Here is a 20,863-nt window from a genome sequence, read left to right as displayed (position 1 = left end):
GGTTCTTTGGGACCTGCTTTGCTATCCCTGGGATGGGAAACTGTCCCCACTGCCAAGAATCCCCCACCAAACCTTTCTAGAGGGATCTTCTCCTCTTTGTGGGTTGAGGGAAATCCAGGAGGACTTTAGGGCTTAGAGTTGGGCATCCTAGTGAGTCCTAATTGGTTCAATTGAACTGATTTTCATCTGACAAGTTCCTTTCTCAGAATCAAGGAAAAAGAAATCATCTGACAATTCTGTGGTGGGCTATTTAATTTGACCCCAAAGGGAATTCTTGTCTTTGCCATCTACTTTGTTGGAAAGATTCACCTTTTGTTAGCAGAGGTTAAAAGTAAAAAGGAAATGCCTGTGTATGAGAGAGTTTGGGGAATTAAGTGGGGAATTTCCTCCAAAAGAAGAGACAAGAGGAAAAATATAGAACAGCTGTGGTCACTTGTGGGCAGTGTCATTTGTCATCACAACCAACAGCAGTTCATTCCAGATTAAACAAGTTCTGAACAAGTTTGTGTCTTTGTGAGAAGTTCACCTTTTAAACTAATATTTATTCAATGGTAGATGTGTAATTTTTTGACCAGGTTGACACTTCTCCTGTCTTTTGCAGCCCAGAAGATGGAGATCGAGAGTGCAGATGAAGTTGCTGTTGTTGGAATAGGATGCAACTTTCCTGGAGGTAAGTTTGTGGTAAAAGCAAAGCAGGCTGTGAGTGAACATTGAAAAGCAGAGTCTTTTATTGAATTTGGAATGGAGGAAACCAACATGTTTGTCCCTCAGTAGAATTTGTTGCTGTGCTGCTTGTGGGATCTTTCTGAAAGGTGGTGCTGTGCTGGAAACTACTTGGCTTCAATTTGTTTACAGACAGACAAACAGACAGACAAAAGAAGCTGCAGTGCTGGCTGTGGGCAGGGCATTGAGCTGCACATGAAATTCATACAAATGAGCTGGATGGATGTGGGATGATTTGAATTTTCTGCATGTTCACTGACTGGGTGATTGTGCATTGTTACAGGACTCTACAGCCATAGGGACAGGAGACAGATGAAGGGCTGGACATTCTTATCAGCAATGGCTATAATATAAAGAGGTTGGGTTTATCTAAACGAAAGTTTCCTGCTTTATTACAGTACTTAGAGTAGATGCAGTGAGATGGTAGGGAAATGGGGAGAGAAGGTGGTTAAGGATTTTGTGGGGTTCCTTTAGTTTTGGACAAGCAGTGAGGGAATCAGTCATGCTTTTTTGTTTTTCCACTCACCAAACAAGGATCACTTCTTTCTGTGGCAAGTCCATTGAAGCAGCCTAGATTTCCATGTGGGAGGTCCTTGTAGCTGATTGTGCATTTCTGAGTCTGCATGGGAATGGGGAATGCATCCTTTAATCTGTTTTAAAAACTTTGTACAACAGGAGATGGAATTGACAGTTTCTGGAAAGTCCTGGAAGAAGGCAAAAACTGCACCACAGAAATCCCCCCTGAGAGATTTAATGCCAAGGAGTGGTATGATGCAGATGGTAACAAGCCAGGAAAAATGTGCACAACACGAGCTGCTTTTCTTGATGAGTGAGTCCTATATCCTGCTGCACCACTGATTTTTGTAGTACTTAGATTATGGGTACTGCTGCTCAGGGGCTGTGCTAGTGTGAAGAATAGCAAATTACAGTAGGGTCAACCTAGGTGTCTTATATTGGAATTCCACATTTACCTTATATCCTCAGGGTTGAACCAGAGGACCCAGAATTAATTTAGTGCTTTGTCCCATGTTAGATATTGAATCCTGCATGTGGAATGAAGAAATGATAGAAGGCCATATAAATCTGATCTTGGGATACAGATTAATCTGGGACTTGGTCATTTGTAAGCATGATCCTATTTTGAAGATGCTTTTTAAGACACACACACACACACACACACACGGAGTATTTATGAATGTGTTAGTAGGGAAGCATGGGTATCCATTGCAAAACACCTGAGCTGATCCTCTATCTTTTGGTTTTAAATTGTAAAGCATTGGTATGTATTGTTTAAGAATCATGTAGAAATCAATATTTGTTTGTAACTTGTTGGCTACATTCACATTACAGCAGAGGGAGTCTCACTGTGAAGTCTAGAAGGCAATGCATCTTATATACATATGTCATATCCTATTCTGGTCTGTGTATTTCAGATTTAATTCGTTTGACAACCACCTGTTTGGGATTAATAATACAGAAGCAGAACGCATGGATCCGCAGCAGAAATTACTGATAGAGTGCACGTACAAAGCCCTGGAGGATGCAGGAGTTCCTGTAGAATCTGTCAGTGGCACCAGAACAGGTGTTTTTATTGGTAAGATGAAAATTTAATGGCAAAGAAAGTATGTTTGGACCTCATAATGATTGGAGCAATCCTTCATAACCTTTCTATATGTTATCTAGCACTGGATCTAGGCTGTATCTAGACTGGAGATGTATGGCTACTGTGCTATGCACTACTGGTTACTTTTGGTAAGAATTATCAGGCTGCTCTGGAAGTTCATGGTACAATTCCTGTATCTCTCTTTGGTGCTCTTCTTCCTGTGTTCAGGCTCTGAAGTGAATCAGGAAACAGTTAAAACTGCCTCCCTAACCCAGCCCTTCTTGGGAAAGATACTCCCAAAGGAGGCTGTGATGTTCCACCCTTAAGGGGAAGGGAATATTCAAGATGCCTAATGGCTTGGCTCTGCAAAATTCATGAAGTATTAATACTAAGAGACAGGATGAAAGAAAAGAGAGAAAGGAAGAGATTAATTAAAGAAGGGGAGAGAGAAAGAGGGAAGGAAGAAAGGAAGGGAAGGAAGGAAGGAAGGAAGGGAAGGAAGAAGGAAGGAAGGAAGGAAGGAAGGAAGGAAGGAAGGAAGGAAGGAAGGAAGAGAAGGAAAGAAGAAGAAGAAAGGAAGAAAGAAGAAGGAAGAAGAAAGAAAGGAAGAAGAAAGAAAGAAAGAAAAAGAAAGAAAGAAAGAAAGAAAGAAAGAAAGAAAGAAAGAAAGAAAGAAAGAAAGAAAGAAAGAAAGAAAGAAAGATCACCAATCCTGGTTCCAGTGTTGGTCTGGCCAATGCAAAGTGCTGCCTCTGCATGGCCCCCTTTTCCTCTTGTTCTTTCAACAATTCTTGGTTATTAACGACAGTCCTTGGTTGGGTCTATGGCCATCCAGCAATCGGTGTTTGACACGTGCACATTTCTTCCGGGCTTCTACACAAGCCTACACTTTTTTTCCCAATATACTGTTTTCCAATATTACTTTGGTTAAGGCGTTCTGAGAGTTAATATCCTTACAAAGCAGCAGAAATCCTCCTCTGGACATTAGAATGGTACCACGGTGTACTTGTCAAACTACCTTTGTGAGTACCAGAAAAGTCACAGAGGAGATTATACCAGGTGCTGTTGAAAGATATTTAAAGGACAATAGTAGAATAACAGCACATTATTGCTGGTGTAATCTGTATCTCTTTAAAAACGCATTTTCTGGGGCAGTTTGGCTGATGTACCTATAGGGGAAATAATTTAGATTACCTTTCGTCATATCTCGGATAGCAGTTAAGATGGTTGCAGGTAAAGAGGCAGGAAGGGCCTTTGTATGGGTTCCACAGAGATGGACAGTCCAGGGTTAGAGGCAAAGACAAGGCAAACTTCATGGTGAGGGTCCAGATTTAAGTACATGGGTGTTCTGGGTGGGGGGAGCATCAGAGACCAATTACCAGAGGACATGGGGGTGGCAAAATGGTGGGGTTACAGCATGGGAGTCAATGGGGAAACAGGGTGGGAGTGACTGAAAACCTGACGGACAGGGAAGAGGGCACAGGGCCAACACAGAGAACAGAACAGGGATACATTGGCATTTGCTGTGAGAGAAGCTTTTTTGTGTCTCCCTAACTGGGAATTCCTCTCAGTGTCTCCACAACCTTTTAGTCTGAGAGATGCTCTTCTTGTACTGAGGGTGATATTCCATGCTCTCTAAATAGACCTACTGCATTTTCGCCTACATGCTCATGGGGATCCACAGTATTTCAAATGATGCATCCCCAAAAAGAGGACACAACTGCTCTCACAGGCCCTGTTCTTTCTTTACTATTTCTTACTTGTTGCAAGTGTGAAAGTTGATGATAAATACAAGGTATTGGATGTAGTTTGTACTGTGACTCTTAGCTTGGTACATCTGAGGAACAGAAGCTAATGTCTTGTACTTTCTTGGACTTTTATGTCTGAACTACCCTCTTTGTAACTTGTTGATGAATGTTCTCATAGCTAAACTAAACCAACCTGAGTCTCAAAACTGTATCTCAGTCTCAAACTGAGGGGTACTAAGCAGACTACAGAGATCTTAGCTTCATCATAGAGGGAGCTAAGCCATCAGGAAAGGCCATTTCCTGGGCAGGTAGGAATTTCCTTGTTATTTCATGGGCAGGTAGCAATTTTCAGTGTAGGTATGTTTGTGTAAGTTGGGTCCAGGGGAAATTGCTGTGACTTTGCCTTTGACTTGTGTTGGAGCAAAGCTTCATGAAAGGAGCCCAGATGCCATGTGGTTTTGTCTTAACACTTGAAAACCAAACCACACCATCAGGTTTTGAGCTGTACACGCCTATTGTTGGCTTGGCTTAATTGACATATTATCTGATGTTTTCCAGGTCTCATGAATCGAGACTACGAAATCATAACCAGCAGAGCAGTGAGTGAAATAAATCATTATGATGGTACTGGAACAGCAATGAGCATTGCTGCCAACAGGGTCTCTTTCACATTTAATCTGACTGGACCATCTCTGACTGTCGATACTGCAGTGTTCATCTTTTCCTTTTGCTCTGCACTGTGCCTTGCGAGCCATTAAATCAGGTAATGGAACTAAAGAAATGCTGGACAATGACATCAGGATTGCTACTGTCTCTGTCTATCACCAGGGCCATCCCAACATGAGTATGTTTCTGTTTGACTCCAGGAGACTGTGAGGCAGCAATCTGTGGTGGGGTGAACTGCATCATCGATCCCCGCACTTTCGTATGTCTCAGTAAAGCCAAAATGATCTCTCCAGAAGGCATAAGCAAACCCTTCTCCAAAAAGCAGATGGCTATGGAAGGGGAGAAGGCTGTGGTGTTGTTTTCCTCAAACCACTGAAAAAGGTAAGATTGCTTGTGAAGCAGCCTGAAATAAGACTAGGTTGCTTGCCTGAGTTTTTTTATCTTCAGCTCTAATAATGACTTTTCCAGCAAAGTTTTTCCAATTTATGTTTTAAGATTAATGAAGCATTTCTTAAGAATTTATGCGCTTCTCCTAGCATAGGGAAAGGATCTCCCATTTAAAAGTTAGCATCATATTCTTGGCTTTGCTGTGGTGTTTTGTTGTCTTCTTTACAGAAGCATGAGATTACCACAGAATCAATCAGGTTGGAAGGGGCCACAGTGAATTTTCTGGTCCAAACTCCTTGCTCAAGCTAGGTTGTCTTAAATCAAATTGTATAGGATTGTGTTGAGATGATTCTTGACACATTCTGTCTCTAGTGAGGGAGAATCCAATCCCTTTCTGAGCAACCTGTTCTAGCGCTGGGTGCTCACAGTGAAGAATTTCTTCCTCGTATTTAGGTGGAACTTCCTGTGCATCAGTTTCAGTCCTTTGCCTCTTGTCCTGTTGCTCGGCACCACCAAGGGCCTGGATCCATCCTCTGACACCCTCCCTTCAGACACTGATGAAGCCCCTTCTCAATCACCTCCTCTCAAAGCTGAACAGGCCCAGCTCCCTCAGCCTTTCCTCATAAGAGAGATGCTCCAGCCCCTTCATCATCTTCATAGCTCTCCTCTGGACCCATTAGCTCCATGTCTTTCTTGTGCTGAGGAGCCCAGAACTGAACACAGCACTCGAGATGTGCCTCATGAGGGCTGAGTAGAGGGGCAGGATCACCTCCCTCAACCTGCTGACAATGCTTTTCCTAATGCTTTTCCTAATACAGCCCAGGGTACCATCAACCCTGGGCTACTTGTCCTCCAGGACCTCCAGGTTCTTCTGCACAGAGCTGCTTTGCAGCAGGTTGACCCTGACCTGTCCTGGTGCAGGGGTTTATTCCTCCCCTGGTGCAGGACCCTGCACTTGCCCTTGTTGAATTTCAGTCAGTTCCTCTCAGTCCATCTCTCCAACCTGTCAAGGTCCCTCTGAAGGGCTGCACATCTCTGGGGTATCAGCCACTCCTCCCAGCTTTGTGTTGACAGTGAACTTGCTGAGGAGGTTTCTGCCTCTTCATCCAACCATTGGTGAACTAACTAAACTACCACTAGTGACAGGCCTCCAATTCGACCCTGTGCCACTGATTATCACCCTCTGAGACCTGCCATTCAGCCAGTTCTCAATCCACCTCTCTGTCCACTCATCCAGCCCACACTTCCTGAGTTTTTCTATGAGGATGCTGTGAGGGACAGTGACAAAAGCCTTGATAAAGTTGAGGTAGACAATATCCACTGCTCTCCCCTCATTCATCCAGGCAGTTGTTTCATCATAGAAGGATTCCACTTTCAAGGAATCCATGTTGACCACTCCTGATCACCTTATTTTCCTTGTGGATAGAGATGGCCTCCAGAATGAGGTGCTCCGTCACCTTTCCAAGGATTGAGGAGAGGCTGACTGATTGGTAGTTCCTCAGTCATCCTTTTTGCCCTTTTTGAAGACTGGGGTGGTATTTAGTTTCTTCCAGTCCTCAGGCATGTCTCATGATTGCCACAACCTTTCAAATATGATTGTGGGCAGCCTTGCTATGTTTTCCCCCTGCTCTCTCAGACTTCATGGATGCATCCTGTCAGGGCCTCTGGACTTGTGGATGTCAAGTTTGTTTAGGTGTTCTCTGACCTAATCCTACTTGAACAAGGGAAGGTCTTCCTTTCAGCCTTCCTTTAACCTGGTCTCCTGGGTAAGAAATCCCTGAGGGCTGGTCTTGCCAGTAAAGATAGATGCAAAGAAGGCATTTAGTAATGCTCCTTTTCTGCATCCTCTGTTACCAGGATCTCTCCTCTATTTTCTAATGGACCCATATTGTCCTTAATTTTCCTTCTGTTGTGATGGATTTGAAAAAGCCCTTTTTTTAAATCCTGAAAATCCTTGACCAGATTTAATTCCAGATGGGTTTTGGCATTTCTGGTCTCATTTCTGCTTACTCTGACACCCTCTCTATTCCCTCTGAGTGGCCTAACCTTGCTTCCATCTCCTGTATATTTCTGGCTTATATTTGAGTAATGGCAGGAGTTCTTTATTCATCCACAGAGGTTTGTTGCCCCCTTTATCCACTTTGTCTCTTATTGGGATGCACTGTCCTTGAACCTGTAGGAAGTGAGCCTTGAATGTCAACCAACTTTCTTGGACCACTCATCCCTTCAGGGTCTTTTCCCATTGAATTCTTCCAAGATCCCTAAAGATGCTAAAGTTGTCTCTTGTTTGAAATCTTGCTCTCGGTCCTGCTACCTCTTCCTTCAATACTGAGCTCTGCAATCTCATGGTCACTGCAGCCAAGGCTGCCCCAACCATCCCAGGTCCAACAAGGCCTTCCCTGTTTGTTTGTGTAAGGTTGGGCAGCCCAGCATTCCTTGTGGGATCCTCTACCTCCTGGGACAGGAAATTGTCATCAACGCTATCCAGGAACCTCCTGCACTGCTTGTGCTTTGCTGTTTTGCTTCTCCAGAAGCTGTCAGGGTAGTTAAAGTCCCCCAAGAACCAGGGCCTGTGACTGTGGGGCTGCTTCCAGCTGCCTGCAGAAGCCGCATCCACTCCCTCTGATCAGGCAGCCTGCAGCAAACACCCACAATGTTGTCACCCTTACTAGTCTGCCCTTTTATCCTCACCAAGGCAGAGCTCGGTACACTCCAAGTGTTGTCTCACATTGAGGGCAACTCCACCACTGCACCTTCCTGGTCTGTTTCTCCTAAACAGCCTGTGGCCCTTCATGACAACATTCCAGTCACAGGAGATATCCCACCATGTCCATAATTGCAACGAGAACAAAGCCCAGTGGTTGCACAGAGGTCTCTAGGTCCTCCTGTTCTCCATGCTGTATGCATTTGGGTACAGCAATTAATAGAAGTATTTGGTGGTGACAACATCCCAGTGGGGATGTGAAGGGATGTCCCATAGCCCTGTCTAGTGCTTGCATCTTTGAATGCTGGTGCTTGATCAAGGTATTCCCTTGTAAGCCTTCTTTTGGTACTAAGGTGTTTCTCTGATATTTCCCTGTTGGCTTCTATTATCTCAGGAGCCACAGGCTTGTCTCTGTAAGATGGCTGGTACATCTCAGAGTCACCTGCAGAGGGGCCTCAGCAGTACCCTGTCCCTCTAACTTTTTCATACTATCCCACTGTTTGCTAGGGACTAGCCTGATATTACTGCCCTCCCTCATGATAACTAGTTTAAAGCTCTCCGAGGAGTCTTGCTGATTCCTGTGAAAAGACTCTACTTCCTTACTCAGGGAGGTGAGCCTCATCTGATCACAGCATGCCTGGTTCTGCAAAGGCCATACCATTGTCAAAACTCCCAAAATTGAGGTGGTGACACCAGCTGCAGAGCCATGCCTTAGTAGACTCAGCCTGACTTTCTATACAAATGCTTTCAACTATTGCTGTTTTCGATATTATTTTGTTCAATATTGCATCTTTGAACAGGAATTATGGAAGAGAAAAATAATTATGCCTCAGATTTCCTTAACAAATGTCCCAAACCCAAAATCTTTCTTGATTGCTCTCAGACTGTGTGTTGCCAGTACCTCACCCACTACAAGGAGGATAAGTAATGGGTGGGGTATTAAATTTGTGGGCTGCACCAGGCTTGGAAGATTCATGGTGACATCTTTAACCATAGACTACTAGTATTATTAAAGACAATTTAACTTTTCATGGAACAGGCAAGAGAAGACTACAGCAAAATCTGGGCTGTGATAAATGTCAGTGCAGTCAATCAGAACGGCAGGGCCACAACTCCGATCACCAGACCGTCTCAAACAGAGCAAGAGAAGTTACTGCGCAGCATTTATGGAAGTCGTGTGGATCCCTCAGTTGTGCAGTACATTGAAGCCCATGGCACAGGAACTCCTGCTGGAGATCCTACCGAAGCTGAGAGCCTGGGTAGTGTCATTAGCAAAAACAGGTCTTCTCGAGTTTCCATTCTGAAAATAGGTTCAGTGAAAGGAAATATTGGGCACACAGAATCAGCTTCTGGAGCAGCCGGGTTAATCAAAGTGCTCCTGATGATGCATCATGGAAAGATTGTTCCATCCTTGCATTACTCAAAGGAGATGAGCAGCATTGACACAGAAAAATTAAACCTTGCTGTTGCCACAGCTGTAGAGCCCTGGGAAGAATCCAGTGAGTATGGGAGAGTAGCTGGCATCAACTGCTTTGGATTTGGAGGAACCAATGCTCATGTTGTAGTCAGGCAGGTGAAGCAGCCAGAGCCTCTTCCTGCCTTTAAGAAGCCCCTGGAATTAGTTCTGCTGTCAGCAGCATCCCCTAAGTCCCTTCAGATGACACTGGCTGATACAGCTGAGCAGCTGAGCACAAGGAACTCTGTAACTCTCCCAAGCCTGGCCTATACATCTGCCTGCAGGAGAAGCCACGCCAACTACAGGTACCGAAAAGCGTTTGTCACAAATTCCGTCCGACACTTGCAGCAAGAGCTTAAGTCAGCGGCGAGCACGGAACCTGCCATGTCCAAAGGGGAACCACAGCTGGTGTTTGTGTTCTGTGGCAACGGCGTGACGCTGAAGGAGTTCAGCGAGGCACTGCTGAGCTCAGAGCCGGTGTTCAGAGACAAGTGTAAGGAAATAGAAGACCTTTTTCAGCAGCACACTGCCATCAGCCTCCTGCCAGCAAGAAATCACAGCCCAAAGGACTTGTTGAATCCAGAGCTTTCCCAGCCCTTGCTGTTTGCCCTGCAGGTTGCTGTAGCTTCCCTCCTGAAGCACTGGGGTATTAAGCCGTTGCTGTTGTTGGCCACTCAGTGGGGGAAGTTGCTGCTGCACATATTGCTGGGTACCTTTCCCTGGCAGATGCAGTCAAAGTGATTTATCACCGGAGCAGGCTGCAGGCAAAGACTGCCAGCGGCAGAATGCTGGTGGTTGGAAACATCCCTGTTGAAGAGATTGCTGAACGCCTGCGTCCCTACTCGGGAAAGGTGTGCATTGCTGCTTTCAACAGCCCCATTTCCTGCACCTTGTCTGGGAGTGTAGATGCTGTGGAAGCTGTGCAGAGAGAGTTAGCTGAAGCTTTCAGACAGAGAAACATCTTTCTTCATGTTTTAAACGTCCCACTTGCATACCACAGCCCCAGCATGGACATGATACTTGGGGAGCTGGAGGAGCAGATAGAGCCTTTAGAAAAGCAGAAGGGGGAAATGGAAGTGATTTCAACCCTGACAGGGGTGGCTGCATCTGAAAATGACTTTGTTCAGGGCAAATTCTGGGCAAAGCATACTCGTGAGCCTGTTGTTTTCACACAAGCCATCCAAACTGCAGCCAGAGGCAGGGAAAATGTGGTGTTTGTGGAAATAAGTCCTCATCGAGCATTGCAGCGAAGCATAAAAGAAACACTAGGAAAAGGCACCAAGGTGTTGTCCTCTTTGCAAACAGATGCAGAACATCAGACACTCTTTGGCCTGGTAGGAAATCTCTTTGAACTAGGATTTAATCCCAACTGGCACCACTTTTATAACGGCTACCAAAGTGTTCCTGTGGCCATTCCACGATATCAATTTGATCGCCAGAAACTCATGGGCTATCTGGATATCCATCAACAGGCAAACCAAAGAGGTGCAAGTGCCAGTCATCCTTTGATTTATGGCATAAATGGTGAGAATGTGGAGTTCAGCTGCCTGGTGTCCCAGGACACGACACCGTATTTATATGAGCACAAGAACAATGGGGTGGCCTTAGTCCCTGGTGCTTTCTATGTGGAGCTTGGTCTGGCCTGTGTGATGAACAGCTCAAGACCTAAAGTGCCTCTGAGCACTTGCCAGCTGCAGTATCAGCTTTTCTGCACCGTGTGTTCTCACACAGAATTCCCAAGTGCTGAGTATCAAGCTGAGTCCGCAAAAAGCCATGACAACCTTTGAGGTTCTCTCTTCCTCCAACGCAGTTTATGCTGCTGGCCAAGTGGCAAAGGGGCTTGAAGGTGTGGTGGAAGAAAGCAGCATCTCCTTCCAAGCCATCTATCGAAGATGCAAGTCAGTGATTAGCAGAGAGGAGGTTTATGAAGCACTGTCTCAGGTTGGCTTTCAGTATGGCTCCATATTCAGGCAGCTTGGTGATGTTCACTATTGCCAGGAGCTAAAGGAAGCTATAACAAGCATAAAGGTGAATGAGGAGACCATCAGAGACATGCACAGCTACTGCATCCACCCAGTGCTGCTCGACTGTTTTCTGCAGATGACGGCTGTCTTGAGCTCAAGGACACTCCAGTCCAGAGCAGGCTTTCCTTCAGGGATAGGCAGCCTGGTGGTGCTCCGCCCGCTGGAGGAGGAAATGACAATATACATGAGATTGAGCAAATCCACTGGGAACTGCCTTGAGGTCTGTGGATGCTTTGTGGACAAACACGGCTCTGTTTTGGCTGAGCTCAAGCGCGTTGCCATCACTTTCATGAAGGAATCATCCTCTAGAGACAATGAGTTCCTGTTTGAAAACAAATGGAAAGAAGTCTCTCTTTCACCAACAACTGGACATCTGGGGTTTAAGCCCAGAGTCCTTGTGTTTGCAGACAAATTTGGGATAGCTGAGCAGCTCAAAAAACACTTGCATCCTGCTTCGAGATATGTTATGTATGAAGACTGGGAATGCCTCATGGAAGGCGATACACAGAGTAAAATGAGAGCAGAGGTTGAGGATTATGATGAAATCCTCTTCCTTTGGGGAATCCAAAAGCTAAATGAAGATTTCCCAAGCAAAGCGGTAGATCAGTTGGCAAAGTGCTGCGAAGCCTATCGCCAGGTAGTGGTGGCACTGAGAGAGAAGACGTCCCGCTGCTCCATCAGAGTGATCACCTACAGAACAACAGACAGATATGTGGACCACGTTAACTGTGGGTTTGCATTGTACGGCATGACCAGAACTTGTGTTGCTGAAGTTCCAGAAATCACATTCCAGTTGATTGACCTCAGCTCCTCCACTTCCCTGGACATCTCAGTGTTAGCAGATGTCCTTATCAAATACAAAGGTGGGAACTATCCAGAACGTTTGCATCAGCCAGGGAAGACTTTTTGTATCTGAAATCAGACGCACACCTTTTGTAGATGCAGATTACATCCAACCTGTAAGGTCTCTCCAGAAATCACAGTCATTCACTTTGTACACTTCTGATCCATACGCAGCAAAAGACCTGTCTGGGGATTTATGCACCATCTCTGCTGCTCAGCTTGACAAACAGAGTGTTGAAATTCAAGTGGATAAAATTTGTCTGCACTCAGAAGATTATTTTCCCATCAGTGTTTCTAGCTGCAACTTTGGCAACACACTGTATTGGAACTCACAGGCAGGAGACAAACACAGGCTTCTAGGTCTTGATTTCAGTGGCACAGTCACTGCAATAGGCACTGATGTGAAAAAAGTGAAAGTGGGAGATCATGTGGTTTCATGTTATCCCACAGCTGCATCATCCAGAGTTCAGATTCCAGGACCAGTTTGTTTCAATGCAAGGAAATTCCCATTCCTCCAGAATGTCCCTTGTGTGTCATACTTCATCATTGCATGGGAAATCTTCACTCAGAGGTTACCCAAGGGGAAACATGGCAGAACACTGGGTATTATTACTACTGAGCCATCATCAGTTTTGTGCCACGTTCTTTCTGCAGCAGCAGAAGAGATGGGCTGGAGAACAGTCCTTGCAAAGCCCACCCCTAACGTGTTGCAGTATATCAACCTGTGCACTGCCCTTGTTATTCTTCCTCCAGTCAACAGACTGTCTCAGGAGGATCTGGCCCACATGCACTTTCTTAAAGATGTGGTGATTGTGTGTGGCAATCAACAGGCTGAATGCATCCAGAATGTCAGTGAAATTGATGATGAAAACATCAGCTTTCATATCCTCTCTGCTGACCAGCCTTTTCCGGAAAGCACCGCTAAAGGAATTGCAGAAGACCGTACATGCCTGGATCAGTTCCATGGATATGAAACAGTTTAGACACCTCTCAGGTTCTGTTTTTCAGCAGCCTGAGAACTCTGAGGGGCTAAACTCTGTGACATCCTATTTCACCTGCACTTCTGTCCCCCTTGCTGTTCTGAGTAGGCAGAAGGACATGGCTGTGCTTTCAGACATCCCGTTGTACGAGCCCAGAAGCAGCTGTTCAAGCAGAACGCTGTTTATGTAGTAGTTGGGGGGCTCACTGGACTTGGCTTTGAAACAGTGAAATTCATAGCTGAGAATGGAGGAGGGTGTATTGCAATACTCTCCAGGAGAATTCCCAGCAGGGAGAAGCAAGAAGAGATGAGGGCTTTGCAGCAGCAGTACAAAGGGAGCAGAGTCGTGTCTGTGCAGTGTGATGTGGCTTTGACCAGTGATGTTGAGAAAGCTTTCCAGTCCAGTTGCCAACACCTTTGTGGGCACTCCAATCAAAGGGGTATTCCAAAGCGCTGTTGCTTTACACGATGGCCACCTTGAAGTCCTGAAGCTGGCTGACTTTCACAAAGTGCTGAGCCCAAAAGTAGCAGGGACCCTAAATCTTCACCAGGCTACCAGAGGTCAGGAGCTTGACTACTTTGTGTGCTACTCCTCTGTTACTTCCTTCCTGGGCAATGCCACCCAGACAAACTATGCAGCTGCAAACTCTTTCCTGGATCTCTTCTGCCTCTATAGGAGGAACTGTGGGCTTTCAGGCCAGGCCATTAATTGGGGTGCTTTGAATCTTGGCATTCTGCTCAATCAAAACCACATTCAGAGCATTCTGGGATCCAAGGGCATAGATGTTCTGCAAGTCCATGAAATTCATGACTATCTCAGGAAGACTTTACTTATAAACAACCCACAGCAAGCTATTGTCAAATTGAACTTTCAAACTTTGTATCATCATGTTTTTCCTAAGAATATTTCTCTCAAAAGTCGCTTCATATCACTTGTTTCAGAAGATTTCAGGAATAAGATTGAAATGTCTGAGGAAAGGGAAGTCTCAGAGACTGCCTTTCTCAAATCTGAGGACTACATCACCTCACTGGTGAGTGACCTCACAGGAGTGAACACAGATGAACTCACCATGAATACGCCACTCTCGTCTTTGGGCATAGACTCCATGTTAGCTATGACAATTCAGAACCGTGTCTTTAAGGAGCGGAAGGTGGACATACCCCTTGTGAAACTGCTTGATCCTCACACAACTCTGTCAAGTTTAGTGGTAGTTTTAGAAGAAAGAAGCAATGCAGATGGAATAGCTGAAAAGAAGAATGCTGTGGTTGAAAGTGCAGACGATGGGAGCTGGCTATAGGAATCTTTCTAATCAGGAATTGTGAAACTTTGACAATACTCAGACTCCTTGCTGCATGTCAGAATGTGCCCTTGCAGAACATCTGGTGATTCTGAATGTACTCTTCTGCATTGACCCAGAAAACCCTTCACAAAGTTCCTGTGTCGTAGAATAATGACAATTAATTTAATTAACTGTTAATTTCAGTCAATTATTTGACTTGTTACTGTTTGTACCTCTACATTATGAATATACATGTTAAGCAGAATAAGATTATTTTTACATTTTTGTTTTCTTTATATATTTTTCTTGAGTTTTTTTAAGTATTATCAAATTAACTCAATTATCAAGTAATCTGATTATGCAATATATATAAATACCTGCATCTTTTTGAAAGATCTTTTAGATGTTGCGAATGTCAAGGTTTCTTCTCAAAAAGGAAAGTTGTTTTTTTTCCTTATGTTTTCAAAAATAATATAAAATGTACCAAGTACAAAGCATACAGTAAATCAACTGTATTTTAAAGTTAATTAACAATTTTTTGAAAACTGAAATAAACAAGAATAGTTGAAGAGTTAAAAAAGCAAAAGCCAAAGTGTAATTTCTTCTTATTGTATTGCTTTAGTTCCTTCATTCACTCCCCTAGTTTAAGTTTTCCTAATCCAGTCATGTGCCCGTATTTTCTTCCAGTGAGACCTACCTCACACGTTTGAAAGGAGAGCCTACAGATGGAAAAATTTAATGATATTTATGCAATAGGATTCAATTCTAGAAGTTCCAGTATACTTTAAAATATATTATGACTAAAACCCAGAGTATTGTATTCAGTTTTAAATCTTACTATAGTAAATAATTTTCACTTGTAAGAAGGCATCTTCTGTTGTGAATATAGCAAATGCTATGCATTGAAGTCAAACAGAATACAGTTTGCTATATTGCATGCTGTCATTACCTGTGACTTTATACACCACCTGAAATTCATGAGGAGATGGCAGTCTTATCTACTGCTTTGAACATGGATCCACTTCAGTCCACTTCAGTCTTTACAGGTCAGGCCGAATCAGTGAGGACAGTACTTTGTATTACACAGTGGAAGTTATAAATGCCTTTGATCAAGCAAGAATCAGCATTTTAAATAAATCTTTTCCTACAGGATGTGCTAATAGTATTAAATCCTATGGTGTAAGATAAATTTGGTGTCAAACCTTCTCTGCAAATGACATGTAAGAGAGGTGCTTCCACAGCTACTCAGCAAATTATACTCAAATAACATTGTCCAAGAGATTCACTGTTCGTATCCCTGGGATTCCAAAGAGACATGAAACAGAGCAAGAATGTTACACTAGATTAATTGTAAAATATTTGTTCCATACGGGAGAAATACTTATACTTTTTTTGGCTTGTGTTTACTAATCACAGAGTGGAATTAATGAAAAAAATGTATCTTTTTACACTACCTTTGTCCAAAGTGAAGGGAAACTTTTAAGGACTTCTCAGGAAATGTGTAGAATAGCTTGAGTTGGAAGAGACCTTTACATAGACCTAAAACTCCTGCCTGCTCTCCTGAAAAGCTATATCCTGTTCTGTGGACAGTATCTATCAGGACAGGCTAAACCAATTCTGAGCTCAGAGAACTGTCTTAAAACCAACTGGAACTAGAATATAAGTACAGTCATTTCATGATTATAAGCCGCACTGAGTATAAGCCGCACTTCCAGGTGCCAGCAACTTTTCATTCTCTGTCCATAAATAAGCCACACCTGATTATAAGCTACACATTACAACACAGATTGTGATAAAAGGTGTCTCTTCTATCACCATCTGTTGAGGGTGGGGGCAGTGATCCTTATCTCAACGGCAGACATTCTGCTAGTGGGCCATCCATTGAAACCAGGCAGGGCATTGTTCTTTATCTTTTCACAACCCATCCTTCCTCCAGCGAGTCATTTTATGCTAATGGCCATTGAGTCCCACTGTGGGACTGATAAAATTACTGCATCCCATTGGAAGTTGCTCCAGTCAGTGGGAAGAGCCCAACATTTCTTACCAAGATAAAAACAGAGGTTTTGGGACACTAAGGTAGCCCCTTTCTCCACTGCACTCCAGAGGAAAACTGGATTTCTCCACATCACCACTGGACCTTTGGAGGGAAACTGCACCTTCTACAGGAGCACTGCTCCAACTGAATCACATCTGTCACTGCAGGAGGATGCAGCCACCATTTAATGGGGACTGCTATCAACACCCCTGACGGGGGTGTCAGGTTGTACTCTGACTTTGTCAGGGTTTGGAGTTTGTTTCTTTGTAGTACTGTATTTCTATTTTAATTTCCCTAATAAAGAACTGTTATTCCTAATTCCCATATCTTTGCCTGAAAGCCCCTTGATTTCAAAATTATAATAATTTGGAGGGAGGGGGTTTACATTCTCCATTTCAAAGAGAAGCTCCTGCCTTTCTCAGCAGACACCTGTCCTCCAAACTAAAACAGAAACTTTTTGTTCTTTGTCCATATATAAGCCACACCTGATTATAAGCCGCACTTTGGGTTTGGACCAAAATTGTAGTCAAAATGGTGCGGCTTGTAATAATGAAATTACTGTACATCTTATTCAGGAGAAATTGGCGTCCATCCAGAATTACTGAGCCTGGTGCTGCCAGTGATATGGATGGACAATGTAGTCAGGATTTAAGCCTGGAACAAGGCTTGATCCTGGATTTAAGTGAAAACACTCCCTGGTCATATGGTATTCCGATGAAAGATAGCAGATATTTGCTGCCATTCAGGTTTCCCGCTCTAGAAATGCAATAAAGTGTTCACATGGCTCTTCATCTGTGTGTTCCCAGTGTGAGCATAAAAGGAATTTAATCTGTTCAGAACTGGTTATCAAATAAACCAATTATAGAGAAACTACTCAAATCCCTAGCAGACATAAGAATAGCTGACATACCTCACAGAGCAGACCGGCTGCTTTTTTTTCACCAGCAGTGTTAATTTTGACAATTTTGACAACAGCATGTGACTCTGGAATAAAGAGCCTGACCTGTTCTTGTATAATTTTCATGGATAGTTTTTGTAAAGGGTGGTACCCTCAATGCAAGATTTATCACTCACCAAAAAAAAAGGAAAAAGAAATCTCACCCTAGAAAAAACATGAAGTGATTTTGAAGAGCTGTACTCTAGAAAGTCTTAAGGATTTTTATTTCTGTCCACCATATTGATCAAACTCAAAGAGAACATGCTAAGAGACAAAGCAAGGCAGGATGCAGTCTCCCAAAACCTTTCTTGGCAAACACTTATTTTGCCTGATCCTTGAAATATTTCAGCAATGACAATTCCACAGCACCTTTAAGTAACCTGCTTCAGTGCTTCATTACACTTAGTGTAAAGAAAGATTTTCCTGATGCATTGCACTGCTTCTTCACACTGCCCTCTTTGCAGTATTTCTCTCTGTTCTAATGGAATATTTTGGTTCTTTCTTTATGTGGCTCTTTTGAAGGTGTAAAAATATTTTTTTGGTTTCTTAAAACTTTGAGACAACTTGGTTTGTTTAATATTTATCACTTGCTTATGACTCAGTTCCAAAATACTTTTCTATTTCCCAAAATTATTTCACTGATGTACATTCATAATAAAAATATTTGGGCTGCATGTTTTTAAAGCTGCTCATTAATATAAATATTCTCCTATGAACTGGATGCAGCTGTCTGTGAACTACATTGATAAAATTAATACAGTAAAAATTATCATGTAAGAATTGACCTTGGCTGTTACACAGTCTACTCATGCTTACACTTTCCCCTAGTGATTTTCTTGATATTAGTTATAAATTCAGAGCTGGTTTAATGTTTTAGCAAAATATTCAGAGCTTCCCAACTTGGCTAAATAATGAGCACCAAAACCAGATGTTCATCCTGACATTTCAAAGAAGTAGCAAATACATTTACTGCACTATTAGCAAAAGAAACAGTAATAAATATTTTTAAACTGTACAGTAGGGGAAAAAAAGTGGGAGAGGACCTGTCTTCTTTTACCTAATGACAAGGTGAATTTTTTAGAGTTTCCTCATTTTCTGAAGAGCAGAGCAAAACACTCTCTTTGACAATACGTTAGAAAAAGAGAGAAACCACTGGTTCTCTTCCCTGCAGTGAGCTCTCAAAGCAAAACAGAAGACATGCATGGAAAATTTCTTAGTATCTTACTTTCTGATGGTCATAGAAATACTTGGAATTTGCTTCTGGTGAGGACAGAAGTCTAGTTTCAGATAGAAAAAGGATGCATCATGACCTCAGATGTACAATTAATGGCTTTGATGCTTCTGCTTTGAAGGAAAGGACCTAAATCACTGCCAAGTTAAATTGAAATCAGAAGATTTTCCACATCAGTTCATCAAGGAATGAACATGCTGCTCTCTGCTAGAGACTGCTGGGTCCAGTACAGGGAGGAGACATCAGGTTTTTTCTCATCCTTCAGGCTTTAAAATGACTCTGTAAGCAATACTTTTAACCAGTTGCTACTTAAAATTTTCATCACTTAAACCTGTGGGTTGAGTATTCTGGCATCTTGTTAGTGCCAGTCCTAATCCTGCCATACTGTTAAGGCTGTTATTAAGCACTGTGCCAATACCTCTCAGAAGCTACAACTCTCAGCTTTCCAAACACAGTGGTAAATTTTTAAGTAATATTTTCAGTCATGCCAAAATGACTTGGGCTCTAAGCCAGAAACGACTTAGAGATGTATGTTTGTACTGGCAAAAACATTTATTCCTTCATTCAGTCTCACGGAGTGTCTGCCTGTGCTTCTACATGCCAAAGGGCAAGAGACAAGGAGTTAAATCCTTGCAAAACTTTCAGTTCATCCTTTTAGTGTGCAGTTGAAGTACTTTGCAAACATGGGGGTAGTCAAGTGGCAAGAATGGTGTTAGAAATACACACGTATCCATCTCTCCCTGACAGGAACACTCAATTCTTTGTGAGATTTACAGTGAGAAGAACAAATGTTTTGGGACAGTGACTTCTGGCTTTCCCCTGCCTAGTTCCTGGTGCCTAAGTCATTTATTTGCAGAGCAGATCTCTCAAAGCTGACATATCCTGATCGTACTAAGCTGATGAAATAAATGCACTTTCCTGCCAGCTAAGGAGATATTTCTCAGAAAATCCAGTCTACTGGCAGGACAGTGTCTCTCAAGAATTGTTTCCCAAAGGCATTACAGCAGTCAGTGCAGGAATTTGCATGAGCTCCAGGTGGCAGCTGAGACAGTGCAAATCAACACCATTGGAGCCATATCATTTATTTGAGTTAATAGCCCCACAGAGCTGGTGCCCCATGGCTGACACAGAGAGGCACAGCTGGGTGCAGGGGGGATGCTATAGTAGACCCACAGCTGGTCTGTGGGCTAGAGAGGGTTAATGAATGAGGTTTGTTTTGAGAAGTATTCTGTGACCAAGGCTGTTGGCCTGGAGATCAAGAAGAGAAGAAGGAGGAGATAAGCAGAAAGAAAACCTGAGCTGGAAAAAGTATTTTTGGAAAAGTTTTGTGGAAAACGGAGGCATAGATGGTTTTACACCAATGAACATTGTGTTGATCTATTGTAGTCAATGAATAAAGTGTAAACTTTGTGAAGTGTATCAAAGCCTGTTGTAATAAATGGAGTATTAGCCTTCTGAAGTGTAGTGTGCCTTTCGTGTGTCGTGCCTGCCCCTACAGTGACAGGATGCTGAGAACAGCAGCCAGAGAAACAGTTCAGCTTCACTGCATTCAAATGTCTCCTCCCATTCCATGCTACAGTGCCTGGAGTCCCCCCAGTATGCTCCTACACTGGAAAGCAAAGTACATACATGGAGATTGTTAGCAAAGGTGCAAGAAGTGGGCTTCTGACACTGTCTTGAGCTATTTTCCAAGAGTAACCAGATCTGTTTTCCTTCACAGCTGCACATACTTCAGTGCAAGTTTATGCATGAGCATTCACTTTGGAGTAAGAATTTCCTATCTTGACTTAATTAAAGTTACTTAAAAAAAATAAATCTCCTTAAATTAAGTCAAAAGCTTTATTTTTGTCCTCATGTAGCTTTGTACCAGGGTTGCTGGAAGCGTACATTAGACCAGATGCAGTCAGTTCAGTACCAGTGTGTGTGATGAGGAAATGCCTCCTGTGAACTGATATTTTGCAATATATTTCCCGTCAGCAGTCACAAGTAGCAAAACACTTCAAGGCCTAAGCCACAGTAGCAAGGTTGGACGACAGAATCCATAAACAGCTTGCCATGGCCTGTGATTAAAATAAAAAATGGCTGGTTTAACTTCAGGCACAAATTCCATCTCAGGACTTGACCCAAATCTGCACGAGTCTTTCCTCGGATGAGGGATAATTCACAGTTTGGGCACCAGTCTAGCTTCTTGTCATTACAGTTCAGAAATAATTATAAAAGTCATACTGGTGATGCTTACAAAGTGCT

At 43.2% G+C, this 20,863-nt stretch overlaps 1 pseudogene; it reads left to right on the top strand.

Annotated features, from left to right (window-relative positions):
- The first annotated feature begins 609 nt into the window (after nt 1-609).
- LOC117003584 lies at nt 610-14,431 on the top strand (annotated as a pseudogene).
- The last annotated feature ends 6,432 nt before the right edge of the window (nt 14,432-20,863 follow it).

Source organism: Catharus ustulatus, chromosome 1 (genome assembly GCF_009819885.2).
Source record: "Catharus ustulatus isolate bCatUst1 chromosome 1, bCatUst1.pri.v2, whole genome shotgun sequence".
In the NCBI taxonomy this organism is placed as follows: Eukaryota; Metazoa; Chordata; class Aves; order Passeriformes; family Turdidae; genus Catharus; species Catharus ustulatus.
This window is presented reverse-complemented; position numbering and strand designations above follow the sequence as displayed.